The 16750-nt window shown below is 36.2% G+C and overlaps 1 protein-coding gene across 17 annotated transcripts in view; it reads left to right on the top strand.

Annotated features, from left to right (window-relative positions):
• Window positions 1-5593: 5593 nt before the first annotated feature.
• The window catches only part of LOC133531155 (hemicentin-2), a 782365-nt gene continuing 771208 nt past the window's right edge, over window positions 5594-16750 (top strand). For all 17 annotated transcript variants that reach the window (XR_009801479.1, XR_009801478.1, XR_009801476.1 and 14 more), the window contains exon 1: window positions 5594-5748. The gene's annotated coding sequence lies outside the window, so the exon portion shown is untranslated. The remainder of the gene's footprint in view (window positions 5749-16750) is intronic.

The following is a 16750-nucleotide window of genomic DNA, read 5'->3' as shown; positions in this document are numbered from 1 at the left end:
ATACCTGGGGCGTCCGATACAACGTCCTGCTGCAAGGCGACCCAGGTACGCTCTTTTTACGTTCCGATCTTCATCCATTCTCTCAAGGTAGCCCAAACAACGGAGTCTGTGACCTTTACTTTCTCCCATAATGTTAGGCTCAGCCCCTAGGTCTTCAATCTAGATCATATTGCTTATTAGCAACCCTTCCTACCCCTTTAATAAAATCGATAAATATATATTATAAACTGCTAAATCCGACATAAGTGCAGATGATCCAACGGAGCCACGCCGTTCTATCGCCTAAATAGTGTTAAGTATGTAAGGTATTTATGGGTCTTGTTGTCTGAATCAATACCTACATAAAAATGTCTCGTTAATTATTATTTCTCGTCTGACAAATTCGACGTATCAGATCATAATTTTAGGATTTCTGTCAGATAGAATCCCTTATACATGATAAATTCTATGATAGTCTAAGGCCGCAATTGTAGTATATAATAGTTTGTCATTTTCCAATGATTCCAATAATATCTATGATCACATTTCTATGATAGTGTAACGGCTTAATTGTGGCCTGAAAACTTCTTAACAAATATTCAACGAATATTATAGAGTTCTATGATTTTTTTTAATTTAAACCTTTTGGGTGTGAAAATTTAGTTCAAAGTTTTGGAGTTCTACACGAACGAGGTTGGTAGAGGCTAGTGTGTCAACAAAACCCATCAGAATCACGAAGCCTGGATGTAACAGACATATGCCAGGTTAGAAACAGGCCTGAATTCAATGTAAAGGAATATTAATACTAAACCTAAAATGTACCTATAAGTTACCGTGGTAAGCCATTTTAAACAGAAGACCATTCATAGATTTTGCAAATCCCAGCGGCTGAGATGGGCGGGTCACCTGGAAAGGATGCCCGATATGAGAGCTCTAAATATTATGATAAGGTGGACGCCACAAAAGAAAAGGCCTAGTGGTAAGCCTAAGAAAAGGTGGCTGGACTGTGTGGATTTCTAAAGCTTATTATACCACACAAGACTACATGATTGATAAAACAACGTGGGATTAATTGTGATTCGAAATGATTAATTATTTATTATATTTGAATAATGATTATGAAATGGATATTCCAATTCATGTACTTCCTTTGTTGTTTTTATTTTTTATTATATTTGTTTGACATTTAGAATTTATTCTAGAAACATTCTAGTCTAGTATTTTTTATAGGTACAATTTTTTTTTGTACGACGATATTTTGTGAAATTGATGGTATTAAATTTCTAATCTATGAATAATATTCATTAGTATTATATATGGAATAATATTTACAACATCAATAAATTGCTCTGATAATTAGCTTAAGATAATTATATGTATACTGTCTTACTATTCATAAGTGCTTGTTGCTAGGCCTACATGAATAAAATATATTTGAACTGAACTGAACTGGAAGAAGATCTTAGGAGGATGAGGAAGTATACCAACTGGAGGATGGTTGCTAAGGATCGCGACAACTGAAGGAAGATAGTGGAGGACACCACGACTCACAAAGGATTGTAGTGCCATCGGAAGGAAAAGAAGGTAAGCCATGTTGCGGGCGCTCGCAAAACGTGGCTGTATTTTTGTTGTTTATTAAATTTTGAATACTAGCAACATAATTATCATTTTTCATTTATTGGGTAGTTGGGTATTGCTTAACATAAAGAGATGTTTAAAGTTACATATTACCTTTATCATTATTTACCTTTTAAATATTTAAAGGTAGTTCTACTTTTAGACCGGTAAGCACTACCTACAAAATTAACATAGTTTGCAACGACCGTCCAACCATAACTGTTAGGGACTTGGTCCCACGGGGAGTAGGGGTGAGGGCCGTGATGTAAAACTGTCCATTTTAATACAAGTGTCACCGCTAGCTCCCCCATGATGCCGTAAATGTCACGACTCGTAACGTTGACGACAGAGGTACACGTGCGTAAAAAATGTGCAAATAAGTAAAAGGATCACCTGTGCCTATAAGAGAATGAAACTGTAATAATTAAGAAGTTTTTCTAAGTTACACTTAATTATGATCCCGTCGTCTTGAAGCATTTGAATTGTGGTGCTGGCGGCGTATAGAGAAAATAAGCTGGATGAAAAAAGTAACCAACGAGGAGGTCCTAAAAATAGTTCAGGAAAAGCGGTGCCTTATTGAGAACCATTGAACCCTGCCTATGAAGCTGATGGTCCCGGGTTCAAATCCTGGTAAGAGCATATATTTGTGTGATGAACACGGATATTTGTTTCTGAGTCATGGGTGTTTTCTATGTATTTAAGTATTTATAATTATATATTATATATATCATTGTCTAGGTACCTACAACACAAGCCTTATTGAGCTTACTGTGGGACTTAGTCAATTTGTGTAATAATGTCCTATAATATTTATTTATTTATTTATTGAAAGTAGACGAGGAAACATGTTAGGGCACCTGTTATGACTCGATGACCTGTTATGAGGGAAAGTCGAAGGAAGGAAAAAGAGAGGGAAGAGAGAAAATTGTCTCGATGAGTACAGTCAGCGATAAAAGCTTGTACTTACCAAAAATAAAATTTTGCCAAAATCTTACTTTACGTACGTAAAACGTCACGAACGAACGTCATATACCTATTATTGATAATACATACTTCATACTAACGAATGTTAGACAATTTCAAACAGAAGTATTTCAATCAATCAATCTTTTACTCATAAAATATAAGTAAAAATATTTTACATGTCAATGAATACTTACAGCTAATGGGAACCATATATTATTATATATTTTGAATGAAAAGTTACTTTATTATTAATATTACTTTATTATTTCATTTTACCTGCCAGGCCGATACAATGATGGTAACCAAAAATAAGCTATCTAGAGTACCTTACACTACACTCATACTTCTGTTATACTACTTTAGCGTTTCTTCTTTTGAATATAAAAAATTAACAATAATATACACTGACAATTTTATCGAAATAATAAGTTTGTAAGGGCAGGAATGTGACGTAAAACTGTCAATTTTAATATAACTGTCACCCCGTGCCGCGGGCTCCCCTTGGTGACGCCATATATGTCACACACGTGTCTCACGACTCGAAGGTAATTGTGACGACATACGACATAACATTATATACATATATATCTACTGATATTATAAAGGCCAAAGTTACTCTGTATGTTTTTCTGTCTGTTAGTCTGTAACCTCTTTTTGTCTTTTTGTCCTCTCTTAATTTTTGGCAATTTTTTCGAGAACGTTTTTTTAACTATTATATAAAAACCGATAAATAAGCTACGTAATGCCATATTTTTATCATGATTTGATATTTTATAACTTATTTAAGAGCAGTGACCCAGGGAACAAAGCTGTCTCACACTTTTGTATGAAAATAAGGGTTCATCCACGTTGTCACTCAATTTTTTTAATAACAATTTGTCTTATTTTTATTTCTGCCGGATCTGGAATATATATAAGGATTTTGTTTCATTTTTTACAATGTTAAAACTTACAAAAGTTTAACTAATAATTATTAAGGGCAATTCTTGTAAAAGACAAGAAAAAGTAAGGAAGTAAGGTGAGTAAGGTTGCCAGAGCTCAACGAGGGTGCGGAGTGTTAGGATTGGCAACGCGCATGTAACTCCTCTGGAGTTGCGGGCGGGAGTGGCGGGCCGTATGCTTGTTTGCCACCGACGTAGTATGAAAAAAAGTTCATTCACCCAGCGTTGACAGTTACTTTAAAAAGCTCGTATCTCGTAACGTGTGTTGATTTACATTGCGGTCCGAATTATTTTGTGTGGTTAATATTTTTATTGTATTTCTGAGCAAATGTTCTCAATGTACTTCTTAGGATCTATGCTAACCACTGTTTAAATATTCGCAAGTATCGAATTTACATATTGTATATGCACAACCAAGGTTTGATTAGAAGTATTTGAACCCACACTTTTTGACCACCATACAACTGAAAGGTTAATTCATTATAACCCGCTCAAATGATTTTACTTTATGAATAAGTACTCGTATCACGGTAACCGAAGCCAGTATAGTTCGTAAGGAAAGTTTTAACAATTTTAACATAATTTGCAATTATAATATATGGCGCCCTGAGGGTGAAATATGGTCTCAGCTAAATTATGTAGGATACTAGGTCATATGAGTGTTGCTATAACTATATTTAGTTAGGTTAGGTTATTTATTTAGTTAAAGGATTCGATTAACTTTAGAGATAGGGGCTCTAGCCTAGATCATAATAATATACCTAGACTCCGTCTGAGCTAACTTGCTCGAAGCTCGAGTTCGAGCTGCATGTACTCGAAAATAACAAAGTGTGGACGTGTCATGTGTGACACAATGTGTAACGTTTATAGACGTTATCATAGAAAATTGACATTAATAAATAAATTAATATTCGAATATTTTTAAAGAGTTTTTCGGAACTTATGTACGAAATATCATTTGATATTTACCACTAGCTTTTCAGTGAAGGAAAACATCGGAAGGAAATCTGCGAAGAAATTGAAAAGGTGTATGTGAAGTCCCCAATGCTCATTGGGCTAGCGTGGGGACTATAGCCCAAGCCCTCTCGCGCATGAGAGGAGGCCTGTGCCCAGCAGTGGGACGCATATAGACAGAATTATAAATAATAATTATTATAAATATTTGGGGACATCTTACACAGACCAACCTAGCCCCAAACTAAAACAGAGCTTGTACTATGGGTACTAGGCCACGATACATACTTATATAGACAAATACATACAAACATAGAAAACATACATACCGGGCGGCATCATCCCTTAGATCATAAACGTTGTGCATTTTATGAAATAAAGTATTTTGTATTTTTGTATACATAACTCAGGAACACATATTCGAGATAAATACACAAATAAATGCCCTGTCCAGTTTCGAACCCGGGACCTCGTGCTTCATAGGCACGGTCACTACCGACTAGGCTAGGGGCTGTAAATGTAAGTAAAATTGTACTTATGACATTACAAATATTTTCTTTTATGCCGTTTAGTACAGTTTTGATGTCTACCGTTCTCCAATTCTTCCACAATTCTCAAAGGTTAACTGGAAGAGAGCCCTGAAAGGGATAAGTTCGCCTTTGTACGAATTATGTGTGTTCTTTCCTGTTTTATGTTTCTTTTTGTACAATAAAGTGTTTTACTACTACTACTACAAAAAAAAAAAAACAAAAATTCCCAGAAACTCTAAAATTTTACCGAAAATAACCATATTCCCAAAAAAATCCTGCAAGCGCTTCATTCCTAGGGCACAGTATAATATTATACTGTGCCTAGGGCTTTCACAAGAAGATTCCGTAAGCTTTTCCTACTGCTCATCACTAGTGCGAATAGTCCACTTGACCCAAGCACTAATACGTAACACTTAAAATTCCCAATACAAAAAGCCTAACCGAAATGTGCCAGTTCTTACTTGTGACCTGGCACACACACACAAAACCACCCTTACACTTCCACCAACATTCAACTGACTCACAGTAACCCCTATGCCTTTACGAATAAGATTTAAAAATAGTCAAGCTTGTGTATAATACACCCACACAGCGACGGATCCCGGGGTTCAACATCAGTGTCGGTTGAAACTCCGTCGCGCCCGGACCTGTCGAACGAATCTTCGCGAACGAATTCGTAGTGAATGCAATGTGGTGTGCTGTGTAGTGAATTTTAAAGATTTAGTGCTCGATCTGTGTGGATTTTGGATACTGAGCGAATTGTAAGTTTATTTTTAGATTTACTGATTTTTACATATAGCGGTATATTCATCTATTTGTACTGATGACAGTCATCTGTTACGTTTTATTTAGATGTGCTATTTTCTCGGGAAAATTTTAAACATGTTTTTCAGGCCACTGGAAATTTAGCGGTGGGATTATACGATGTAATAAATTTTACTGTTATAATAGATTTAAATTGATCTGAAAACATAAGTTATATAAAATAAGATATTATGATTTATGACTTTAGAATAGAGATATTGTAAATTTTAAATAGTTACCTGTTTCTGTTAATTGGTAATAATATAAAGCTGACTTGGAAAACTCAAACAGAGATTTTAAGGAATAGAAAAATAAGAAATTAGGGATATGAAAATAAATTTGTTTTCAGCCGCAAAAAAAGTACTTAGGCACCGTAAAAAAATCAAACTTCTTATTCTATTGGGTTTTAATGAATTTGGAATATACATAGAAAATATAACTTTTATTTCGTAGTACAATAAAATCTACGATTGATCAGTTAAATTATAAACTTTTATATACATAATAGATACATACAGAGGTAATACTGTAACTGTCCAAATATATAATTATATATAATTCAGCCTATATATACGTCCCACTGCTGGGCACAGGCCTCCTCTCATATGTGAGAGGGCTCGGGCTATAGTCCCCACGCTAGCCCAATGCGGATTGGGGACTTCACATACACCTTTGAATTTCTTCGCAGATGTATGCAGGTTTCCTCACGATGTTTTCCTTCACCGAAAAGCTAGTGGTAAATATCAAATGATATTTCGTACATAAGTTCCGAAAAACTCATTGGTACCTACGAGCCAGGATTTGAACCCGTGACCTCCGGATTGAAAGTCGGACGTCATATCCACTCGGCCACCACCGCTGTCCAAATACTGAACTAAATTTATAACTAGCTTAAATTTAAAATAGGCCCCTGAGGCATTGTACTAATATATAATATATATTTCCTGTGTCAGAGAAAAGGCATAAATTCATTCCAAAATAGTTTGAAGTCTTGTAAATTAGTTAGAGGTGCTGATAAAATTACATTTATTTATTATAAGTTCAATTAATTCTCTGCAGGTAAGACATAAACATAAATTTAACAAATCTCCAGTAAATGTTAATAAATTCTATAATTATACATAAATAACTACCCTTTAACGAACCTTACAATATGTTCCACGAAAATTCTATTCCAGTCAACCTTCAGTGGGTTATGGCTCGTAACACATTGGAACATAAACATTAGCTTCAGTTTGGCAACGGTCGGTCAACAGAATTAGATAATCGTAAAGTTTTGGAACTTGGCAGATTTGAGAGCTTTTATGCCAAAAGCTATCTAGGGTTTCTAGGAGGCATATAAGTAATTATGTATACATTCATTCATTGTATATTCGTGATATAGAAGTAGACAATCGCGTGGTTCGCCTAGTGGGTAGTGACCCTGCTTATTAGGCCGATGGTGCCGGGTTCGAGTCTCGGTAAGGGCATTTATTCGTGTGATGAGTACGGATATTTGTTCCTGAGTCATGGGTGTTTTCTATGTATATATCTATATACGTATGTATATCGTCGCCTAGTACCCATAGTACAAGCTTTGCTTAGTTTGGAGCTAGGTCGATCTGTGTAAGATTGTCCCCATATATTTATTTATTTATCATATAAGCGTAATACATACTTTCCTTCATTAGGTATGCATTGGTGTCGTAAGGTTCTGAAGCTTGGCAGAGTTGTCGGCTTGTATGCGAAAGCTTCTAAGGTTTAAGGAAGCTCATAGCTAAACTACAAGTATACACCGCGGTATACTTTCTTTATACCGATGTATAGATACTTTTCATTTGCATCCCTGCCAAAAAATTGGGATTAAAAATAAGTCATAAATACAATTCCTTAAATTTTGCGTCTTGGCAGCGTTATTTAAACAACTTCGATAAACAGTTCAATCTTTCTTCAAGCGAACAAAAAACTACTTTCCACTACAATATGACTGTTTTTAAATAAAAAACGGCTTCAACTTACATTAAAAATTAGCGACGATTAAAAATAACATTCGGTCGGTTTCCCAATGATAATACCTAATACAAAATTGTAATTAGTAGTAATTAAAACAATTATTTTTAATAGGAGTTATAAATTATAATTATGGGAATTTTTTGATAGCTTATTTCCTTTTAACAATAGAATTATTTAGGATAGCTTTATGATGTACTTTTCGTTTTAAACCGACTTCAGAAAGAAGTTCAATTGTCATAGTTATGAAGAGGTTCAGAATCCGTCGAGATATTTGTTACTCGAATATTGCTGGACTGATTTGGAAAATTCTCTTTATTTGTAAAATGTCTGATGATGGCACCATCATATTGACACTGGGTTTTGGTGATAAAGCTTGCATTTTCTTGCATTTTCTCACGGTAAAGGACATTTTGGTGAACTGAAATTGCTGCTAAAAGCCATAAAATGATGGCAGAAGGTCAGTGTGGTGAAGATCGCCTACGAGCTCTTTCATCACTTTTAACTCCAGAGTTAAAAGTGATGAAATGGCGTTTGTACACATACTCTACTTAGAGACGGTCGGTAGAGCGGGAGTGCAGCTCTTTATTGGCATTGGCCGAGCGATAGCGAAGGTGTCCATTTTAGTTTGGGCAAAAATGTTTTGGTATTCTCGGCTGTTCTCTTCTTTAAGTCTCATTTCTCACCCGATTCTCTTGAAATTTTGCGCACGTTAGATAATTATCATATCGATGTTTTCTTAAACTTGACGGTACCATTGGAGTAAAGTCCCATCCCATCTTAAAGGCCGGCAACGCACTTACACCCCCTCTGGTGTTGCAGGTTCCATGGACAGCGGTAATCGCTTACCATCAGGCGATCCGTCTGCTCGTTTGCCTCAAATAAAAATTAGTTTTAAAATTTATTTAAATACGTTTCTCACAATGAATACCTAGATCGTTCTAATTTAAAATGCAAACAAGATATTTGTATCTCGCAACGAGTTGGTTCGTAGCCCCTGGGAAAACTGTTACAAACAAAGTAATTACTGACATATATTATGAATACATTATGTTTACTAGTTTTAATTTACGCACTTTTTATTTCTTTACTAGACGATAATGATTGAGTAGGTGATGTTTCTGGGAGTAGGTGTGACCAAATATTTATATCCTTGGATTTCACGGGCCTATAAATCCCGGTCTTTTGATAGGCTTGCGTGGGGATATAGATCCAACACGTAGAGCCCCTTGGAGAGATTTAATGTCATGTAGAACGCATGCTGGAACCCGTTCACAGATGCAACAATAGATACCCATGAACCGGTCGCAGCAGGCATTAGGACTATTGTAGAAAAAGTGAACAGTATGTATATATTATTAACATATGCAACAAACACAAATAAAGACGACCGGTCTGGCCTAGTGGGCAGTGCTTCTGCCTATGAAGCCGATGGTCCCGGGTTCAAATCCTGGTCCCTGAGTCATGGGTGTTTTACTCGTATATGTATTTAAGTTTTATAAATATTTATATATTATATATATCGTTGTCAAAGTACCCTCAACACAAGCCTTTTTGAGCTTACTGTGGGACTTAGTTAATTTGTGTAACAATGTCCTATAATATTTATTTATTTGTTTTTTTTTATTATTAAGTTTATATAAATAAATATATCAAAGGGAAAATTTAAAAATTACTGCTTCGGGTCAGACTAAAATTTATTTTATTTTCGTTATTATTTGATATTATTTTTTTATTATTTGATATTACTTTTGTTATTATTTGATACCTTTGGAATCACCGGTCCGATCGCTCATAACTACTAAGCTACCAAAACTTACCAACGTCATGCGAATCTTTCTATTGCTTCCATTTTTTTACCGCTGTTACGTAAGGTCGCAAGTTCGAGTCTTGCCCGAGGTGGTGAATTATTCCTTTTTTATTATTATTAAAATAATTAAATCATTTATTCATTTGTAAGAATGTAGTACACAAAGCAAGTTCTTACAATATAACTTTGCATGCTTAACAAAGCATGCCAAGAAGGTTCGCTTAAACTAAACTTTACTAAATGACAAATATTTTTATGTAAGGAGATAATATTATTACACCCATGTCTATTTTCAAAATTCTAGAAAGAGATAAATAAATTATATTATTATTATGAGCCCATATTGTCCCACTGCTCAAATATCATTTTATATTTACCAGTCGCTTCTCGGTGAAGGAAAACATCGTGAGGAAACCGGACTAATCCCAACAAGGCCTAGTTTACCCTCTGGGTTAGAAAGCCAGAAGGCAGTCGCTTTCGAAAACTAGTGCCTACGCCAAATCTTGGGATTAGTTGTCAAGCGGACCTATGAGCCGTGGCAAAATGCCGGGATAACGCGAGGAAGAAGAAGACTGTCCCACTGCTGGGCAAAGACCTTCCTCTTATTCTCCCACGTGTCCCTATCCTCGGAAGTCTTCCAACAGTCTCTGTCAAAGGCGTCAAGTTCGCCCCACCATCCCTCCTCCTATGTCCTTTTTTATACAAAAAAAAATGTAGTATAAAATAAACGTATCTGCTTCATTGTTGAAAATATAGCTTAGGTATTATCAGTAAGCCTATGAAAACGTACAAACCTAAAAATAAAGGTTATTTCTTTCTGTCTGGTACGTTCTACATATCACAACAAATTGGTAAATGATCAAAACAAGTATATAAATAGGTACGAAATTAATAAGCTAAATTATGGTGTAAATTAATCCTTCTCAATAACAAAAGACTCTTGATTTTATTAAAGACAAATAGCATATTTTGATAAATAGCCATTTGCAGAACAAAGTTCGGCATCTAACATATATAGTGCTAATATTTAAAAAAAAAGAACTTCAATTTCATCGTATACCTCTTTTTTTCATTCTTTTACCAAAGTACCCGCCCACAGCCAATATTCGTGAAAGTACCAAAATAGACTGATACCCACGTACGTGCAAAATATCACTTCTGTGCCTCTATTTAGCACGCAGCAAAGGCATATAGCTGAAATTGGGTCGTGTATTCGATATAAATACGTGCGAAATATTTATTTGCTTTTATTAAGCACGCAGCAAAATCATATGGCTAGAATGGAGTCGTATATTTGCAAAACAGTGAATTATGTGAGTAATATCAAATTCGACCCGATTCGAACTTTGAGATACGTCATATATTAAGTGACGTTGCTTCAATCAAAAAGTCACTTTTGACACTGATATATCCGATCCATATCGTATCAAGGCACTATCTTGCTTCTATTTAGATTAAAGAGATAATGCTAGCATGGAATCATAAAAAATAAGTAGAAAAATAGTCTGAAGCTACTGAACAGTTAGTTTCAAGTAGAAACGTTATGTTATGTTAAACGATGTTAATTTTTTTTGCAGAGCGTTACTTATTGCCTCTATTCGGCACGCACTAAAGGCATCATCGTTCATGTTGCTTAAATAAGTGTCTAATATGAAGTTACTACTTTTCTTTTGTAACTAAATACATCTGTACAATTGAGTACAAACCTATGAATGAATTTTGCCAGAAAAATATCTGGTCAGATCATAACTATGAATGTTGATACACTATTTTTCAAAAACATTGCTTGTTATTTTATTAATACGAAATATTTGAAATACATTTCTTCCAAGAATGATATCAATACCTAGAACCATTAATCGTAAGGCCGCTTTTGTACCAAATTAAAATAATAAAAAAAATAAGTGTCCAATATTATTTTATATTTATACGCTACAATTAAAATATGACTTTTTAACGAAAGTCCTAAACGCTGCTTCCCATTTTCATTGACTGTTTAATTGTGGTTAGTATTATCAGTTAGGTAATTACTGTAATTAGTGAAAAAATACACATTTCGTCTTTTGTTTATAAGCTGTTGAAGTCGTAATAATTATGGTACAATATTTTCCCGTCAAGCCTATTCAATTGACAGGTGCCATAACATATAAATATATAATTATGTACCGACATACAGCAAAGTGCTACCTTTTACCGTACCCTTATGTAGGATAAGTTATAGGTACTTGCGGACTTGGTTTCCGCAACACTACGGCATATAATTGCGCCTATTTTGTGTGGTGGGTTATCGGCTCTACTCTTGCCAACCCAACTCTACGAAGAAACCTAGCAGACCCTTGATGTTGCCGACGACTTCTGGGGGAGACCTCAGCGAACCGAGGTATTGTGCCCGGTACTCTGCCACCCCTGGGCATTCGAGAATGGCGTGGGCGGCTGGCTGTCTCTTCTGCCTCCATGCACGCCCTGCAGAGGGGGCTATCTGTAGCACGTAGGGTTAACAGGTGCTTGTTTAGTGAGGCGTGGCCAGTTATGGCCCCAGTCAGAAGCCGGAGCTGTGGCCACTGTCCCAGACTCCTTGATATACCGGGGTTGATTATCTAGAGGGCTTCCTTCGCCTGCATTCACATGTCTAGCTTAGACCAGTACTGTTGGTGTTTTACCTTGGTGTTATGTCGCAGCATGTTCCGTAGCCAGGCATAAGGTAGAGGTAGAATTGGCTCCGGTCCTGCCACCTTCAGTTCCGAGCCTCTTCTCGCTAATATGTCGGCTGCATCATCACCTCGCGAGTTGCTGTGTCCTTTGATCCACTTCAGAGTTACACTGTTGATCAAAAGACACATAACATATAAATATATATGTACCGACATACTTACGGCAAATTGCTACCTTTTACCGTACCCTTATGTAAATATTCAATTAAGTACTCCCGGAAGGTCGAGAGCGTAATTATTTGTCATGGAACACCCCCTCACCCCCCACCGTTTAGAAGGGAACCAGAGACCTGTTTGAAGGTATTTTGACGTGATTTGATATGATTTGGATTTGTGTTTATTAATTGGTGATCGCAGGATGCACTGCGAGTAATGTCAAGACAATGTAAAAATCTAGCTGATATCCACAAGAGTCACGAACACAACTGCCATCATACAATCAGAATAGTGGTCCCACGGAATTATCCCGGAACAGGAAATATTCCCTTATGGAAAACTCCTAGGATTTTTTTCCTCTTCCCGGGATTATTCCCCAAACAGGGGAATATTGAACCATAGATTAAGTGAATTACAACTTTAATTAAAGCTAGCTATAATTACAAGTCAGTGCTTAGTAAAAAAAAGTAGCCATAAACCGTAAACTGGTTTTCCAACCAAAATTACTTGAAAAGTGGGTTTGCTTAAAACAGTCGCCACTTTGGATTTTCTGGGAACGTTTCCGGGAATAATCACACCTAGGGAATTTTACCGGGAACGGTACATCACAAAATCGGAGTTCGCGTAAGGTGACGCATCGTTAAACAATAAAATCTAGAAATGCGGCGTTTGCTTGCTTCCCGAAAACTGCGCTCATCCCGATACTTCGCGCGTAGCGTAGCGCATATGCGGCAAAACGGGTTTTACCATTTAAGAGCCCCCCCACACTCATACCCAGCAGGCATAGAGTTGACAAGACGCCGACGCTCGAAAAACGCTAGTGTGGCGTCTGTCTAAAGTAAAACAAAACAAGAATTAATCGAAATATCACAAGTACAGTAGGGCTAAGATGGTCGGCTCTTTATCATTTGTCACCATGCCCGTCACGTTCTAATAAGTACACGCAAGTGCGAAAGTGACGGACATAGCGACAAGCGATAAAAATAGAACCATGCTGCCACTGCAGTATTGAAGTGTGTTTTTAGACTAATCTACATGGAAAATTTTGTCTTGAATCGGCCTCATTTGTCCGTACAATGAGGTGTTTAAATAGAGGCATCTATGATACATCTTTTTCTGCTATAAAGCAGTCGTGTAAGCGGCAACTACAGAAAGGAAGTCGATGTCATGAATAACCAGTTCACCAAACAATACTTTTACGAGTTTTGTTATTGCTTACCTTAAAGATACCAGGGGGCCTACCGGGAAAATCGAAATTCGCAAATTGCGGGGATCTTTCTCTTTTACTCTTACTAAGACGTAATTAGCGTGACAGAGAAAAATGCTCACAATTGACGAACTTCGATTTTCGCGGTAGGCCTCCAGATGCTAAAATTTTCGATACGTCGTACTAAAGTACTAAACATATATTTTGCTGTCCAATTTTTGGACATTTGCAGCAGCACAGGCCGCGTAGCCAACGTGCAATTGCAAATCGCTTCCGCTTCCTAGCGATTGAAAACTGTCACTGGCTGCTTCGGCAGTAATTCGTACGCGCTGCAAAACTACTGCAGTAATGCTGGTGTAGTCTGCATTCGAACGGTACCATAAATCTTTTATATTCTTTCACTTATTCCTGGCCTACATTAATGAATTCTTCACCGCCTACGTATAATTTGTACGGGGAGGCTGGCTACATTACCGAAATGGGTCACCCTGAAAGGCTATTCTGCTATTAATTGCTCTTAGTGTATGGAGTAATAACTGAGATGAATGAACTAGCTATTTGGACCAGTGGGCTGTACACGTAAAGAAAAAACACGGATTATCTCTACTACTAGATAATACATTTATATTAATATAAGGTTTGATATGAGGCTTTACTTGCAAAACCTCATATTAAACGAAATTTCACACAAAGATCTTTTTATCCCCCAATAGTATGTTAATTAAACTTTTGAAATTCTCATGCAACTTTGCATGCAAAACCTGCATGAATAAAATTTCACACAAAAACTTATCAACCCAATACCCTACATTTAACGTTCTTCACCCCCCTCCCCCCCTCAATTTCATATTCCCCCTCCTTGAACCCCCCTCAAGTGATATAATTAACCAGCCCTCGTTTATCAAACGCTGCAAACTCATTTATCTTGATACAAACTCTTTCCCATTCAAATATTCAAGAGCTTCCTCGAGAGGCTTTCGAACTTGGAAATCTGGTATTGATTTAATATTGATATGTTATACTCCAAGTGCATTTTTCTTGCATCTAAAAGTATATAAGATGTTTCTGGTATGTCTGATTAAATGATATAGGCGTCCAAAATTAGCCATGACAAATGGAGTTGCGATTTAACAAAATAAAGATTCTCAATAAAATGGAAGGATAAGGTAAATGTGTCGGTAAATCATTTCCGCTTAGCATATTTCGGTGTTTGATGTGGAAAAGCTGTTTTTTTTTGCGATTCTAGGGTTCATACTTAAAGTTGTGACTTACGTATTCACCCCTCAAAGTATGGTCAAATATAAAATTACCCCATCTTCGTAAGGCTCATGGATCTAAAATAGGAAGTCTTCTTCCTCGTCGTTATCTTCATGGCTGAGGGCCGAGACGACTGTGGTCACTCTTCACCAGTGCTCTCCAATCTGCTCTATTTTTGGGCCCAGTGTGTGCTAATCTGTAATGTGGCTTTTGTCTCTGACGTGATCCTGTCCACACAACGCGTGTCAAGTGAGTACCTACTTATAAAGTTTGATTAAAATTTAAATCATTTTCAATTGGAACAAAGTTGCATTTGTTTCGTTTCCTTCAATTTTGAAATAAAATATAAACTAATCCATTTCCCATACTATATGGGTCTAAATTTCGGTAGCAATTTTTTGGATCTTTGATTTGTATGGCGGATTTATATTACCAGGCCTTTGGAGGCTTTAGATGTTAGAGCGAGATGCAAGGGTAAATGATACATAAATTATATCAATATACTCGTAAATTCACATAAATGTGTAAGTTCGAATCGCGCTCCTGGTGACATCTTGAGTAAAAATACGAGTTTTGTTGATGCTCTGAATTAGATAATGTAGACGTTGCTATTTATACAATTAGCAATACAGAAAAAGGGGTTTCAGTGGATTTGAATATTTTATATAAATAAAAATAACAAAAAAGTTTGTTGAGGTCTTTACAGCTTGAACCTTTTATACCTCCCAATACGACATAAAAAAGCGCATCCTAAACAACTTCGTGGTTTTTGGTGTTGTGTATTCTTATCGGATTTGTGATGCTCTTAGATCAGCTCACCCTATTGTATAAATTAACGTTTTATTGTTAAATAAGTTTCTTCCCGATCGTAATCAGTGTTAAAAAAAAATACAGGACATTATTACACAAATTGACTAAGTCCCACAGTAAGCTCAATAAGGCTTGTGTTGAGGGTATTTAGACAACGATATATATAATATATAATTATTTATAAATACATAAATACATAGAAAACACCCATGACTTAGGAACAAATATCCATGCTCATCACACGAATAAATGCCCTTACCAGGATTTAAACCCGGGACCATCAGCTTCGTACGCAAAGGTCAAAGGACGGTGACAATTTACGGTTCAATTTGTAATGGTTATTGGTCAATTCCAATTAACATTCGGCCAACACTGACCGTGACCGCAATGTCTTCTGTACCAGAACATGTTATCATTCAACTTATGTCATTGACAATAGAGATGACAGCAAGGTGTCATCTATGTGCATGCACTCAAGGTCAAAAATTTACAATCCAATCTTCCTTAAATGTGGGTACCAGTTATGTCAAGGTCAAGGTCAGTATTTTTTTAAACTGAAAAACATTCAAAATCTTAAATAAATTCAGTACGGCTCCTCCAAAGTAAATAATTTGAATTATGTCTGTTTCAGCCCGCAAAGATTCCACATAGCTTTTCCAGCACTTAATAAAGATTCCGAATTTAAATGCAGACTGCATTCCAGCTACGAAACACAGAAATGTAGATGTTCAACCACAATTCCGTCCATGGCGGGAAGAAGTTGATAACTCGAGACATACAATTTGAGAATTTTGAACCTTATTTAATTCTAGTTTAAGTTCAAATTTCTTCAGTTTTCTATTTCGAGTTATTGACTTTTTTCCGCCGTGTGCCGAATTCTACTATGCTTAGTGGCAGCTGGTGATAATACTGGTGCGTGGAAAAATGTAGACGTTTAACTACAATTTAATTCTGCTTTCTGGTGACATTACTGGTGTTTGGAAATTCATGACTGAAATGATACTAAGGCGTATTTTGAA

This window comes from Cydia pomonella, chromosome 24 (assembly GCF_033807575.1).
Source record: "Cydia pomonella isolate Wapato2018A chromosome 24, ilCydPomo1, whole genome shotgun sequence".
Classification (NCBI taxonomy): domain Eukaryota; kingdom Metazoa; phylum Arthropoda; class Insecta; order Lepidoptera; family Tortricidae; genus Cydia; species Cydia pomonella.
This window is presented reverse-complemented; position numbering and strand designations above follow the sequence as displayed.